The sequence below is a fragment of the Triticum dicoccoides genome, chromosome 4A, assembly GCF_002162155.2.
Source record: "Triticum dicoccoides isolate Atlit2015 ecotype Zavitan chromosome 4A, WEW_v2.0, whole genome shotgun sequence".
Lineage (NCBI taxonomy): Eukaryota > Viridiplantae > Streptophyta > Magnoliopsida > Poales > Poaceae > Triticum > Triticum dicoccoides.
Genome location: NC_041386.1, coordinates 564,721,216 through 564,723,465, shown reverse-complemented (window position 1 = coordinate 564,723,465; position 2,250 = coordinate 564,721,216). Strand labels below are relative to the sequence as shown.

At 55.8% G+C, this 2,250-nt stretch overlaps 1 long non-coding RNA gene across 1 annotated transcript; it reads right to left on the bottom strand.

Moving 5' to 3' along the window:
* Positions 1–869: 869 nt before the first annotated feature.
* LOC119289150 lies at positions 870–1,275 on the bottom strand. The gene is made up of 2 exons (XR_005141439.1): positions 1,221–1,275; positions 870–1,121 (listed from the first exon to the last, which is right to left on the bottom strand). It is a non-coding gene; the product is annotated as an uncharacterized LOC119289150 (long non-coding RNA).
* Positions 1,276–2,250: the final 975 nt, after the last annotated feature.

Genomic DNA, 2,250 nt, shown 5'->3' with positions numbered 1-2,250 from the left:
AAGTTTATTAAATTCGGAGTTACGGTTATTTAGTTATGAATTAAAGCATTTTAACTTGACATAGGAGCAAATTTAATCAAACAGCATTTTAAACATTTCAAACATGGATGAAAGTGACATATTATGAAACTAGACGGAAATCTAAGCATTTTTCATATATAAAGTTTTTGCAAGTGGTGCTTAGTTTGTGGGTTATTAAATGCATGGACTAGAAGGGCTTATTCTGCAAATATGAAACACACTGGAAAAAGGGGGAAATCACAGAACCTAAAAAAAACTTGGGCCAAATAGTGCACGTCTGGGCCAACAGAGAAGAAAAAAAAACAAAGGAGGCGCTGGGGGCGTCCTCACCTCGCTGGGCCGGAACTGGCCAGCGGCTGGGCCTCAGCGTGCGGCTGTGGCGGCGGTCAACACAGACGAATCGAGCGAGCGGAGGCAGGGCGTCCTCCTCCCTGTTCGAAAGAAGCAGAGGCAGGGCAGGGCCTTGGCGCGGATCCAGCGCAGAGGTAGCCGGAGGCGGGCAACGAGGAGCACGGAAACGAGGGGATCCTCCCCTCGAGCTACTATGGGCGCGGAGGACGAGAAGAGGCGCGCACGGGAGGGGCGCCATGGGTCTTGGGAGCGTGCCCGAGTTCGAGCAGTGACGAAGCAGGGGAGGTTCGAGGCGCCGGGGAACCACGGCGCTGGGGCGGATCCTGCCGGAAAAGAGGTCGGGGACGGCGAGGCTGGACGAGGCCCACGCTCGAGGTGGTTGACGGGGAAGACGGCGCGGGTCGAGGTTGTTGCAGCTGGGGCTCCGGACTGCTGCTTCTTGGGTGGCCGGCGACCACTAGCGCGAGGACGACGAGGAACACCGGCGAGCTTGCTCCGGGACGAGGCGGATCAGCGAGAGGAGACGGACACGCGAGGAAGGGGCTCAGATGCAGGAGAGGCCCGGCTGGGCAGCTCGTGGAGGAGGGCACAGGCACGGCTGAAGTCCCGGTGGACTTGGGCGGCGACGGGGCCAGTCTCTGGTGAAACACAGGCGCATCAGAGTCGCGAGAAGAGATGCAGGCGATGGGGAGGGTTCGTGGTGACGACGGCGACTTCACAAAGGGCGGCAACGTCCATGGCCTCTAGTGCTGTGAAGAAGAGACACATCGAGCGACGGCCATGAGAGAAAAGAGGGATCTAGAAAGGGAAGGAGAAGAAGAGATCAAGGTAGGGGAGGAGACCGGGACCTATGGGTCAGTCGTCGGCGGCGAGGTCGCTGGGCGGCAGGGTTGGAGTTGCTCCGTTGTTGAGACGATGGAGGCAAAGTGGGGGAGGAGCAGATTGAGCTATAGCTCAATTGGGAGGCGACTGGTTGGCTCGATTCAACGAGAAGGTTGGTGGATCGTGGGGAGGAGGCTGCTGGTTGGTTCGGGAGGGATCCCGAGGAAGATGCGGCGGCGGCGGGGTGAGGGACAAAAATCCTAGATTTTAGGGTTAGACTAGGTTAGAAGTAGGGGTTTTTATATAGGGAAGGAAGAGGTATTTGGATCATCCGATTAAAATCGTATGGTTGAGATGAATAGGTTAGGGAGTCCAAACGAGGAAACGGTGATGTTTTGTAGACGTTTTGGCATGATTCGGACCCAACAGTGACGACTGTCCGGGTCGGGTTTGGGGCAGCTTTTCGGGCGCACGCGCGAGGAGGGCCGCGGGCTGACGAGAGAGGTTAGGTTGGACCTAGCGGTAGGTAGTGAGCTGTGTAGACGGTCTCGAGCTGAGAGAAGAGAAGAGAGGGAGGCCCGGCGACTGCATCCGGAGACCGAAAACGTCCGACGTCAGACCGGCTATACTGCCGCTATAGTTATCCGTTGGGGCGTCAAACGGACTCCAAATGCGATGAAACTTGACAGGCAATCTATCTACACTATAATAAGGCCACATGCCAACTTTCATCCCATTCCGAGAACATTTTCCGGCCACTTATAAAAATACTATTTCGGACATGCCGCGGGCGCGTGCAAGTGTGGTTGGGCTCAGAACGGACAACGGACGGAACGAGGAGGCCGGGACAGATGCAAGTTTTGAAAACATGACGATGCAATGCACATGATGACATGACAAGATGCAACACGCAAGCGAATGACATGGCAACGACAGCGAAATAACTGGAGGACACCTGGCACAACGGTCTCGGGGCGTCACAACACTCCATCACTACGAGAGGATCTCGTCCCGAGATCTAGAATGGCACCGGAGGGAAAACGGAAGAGAAAGAGA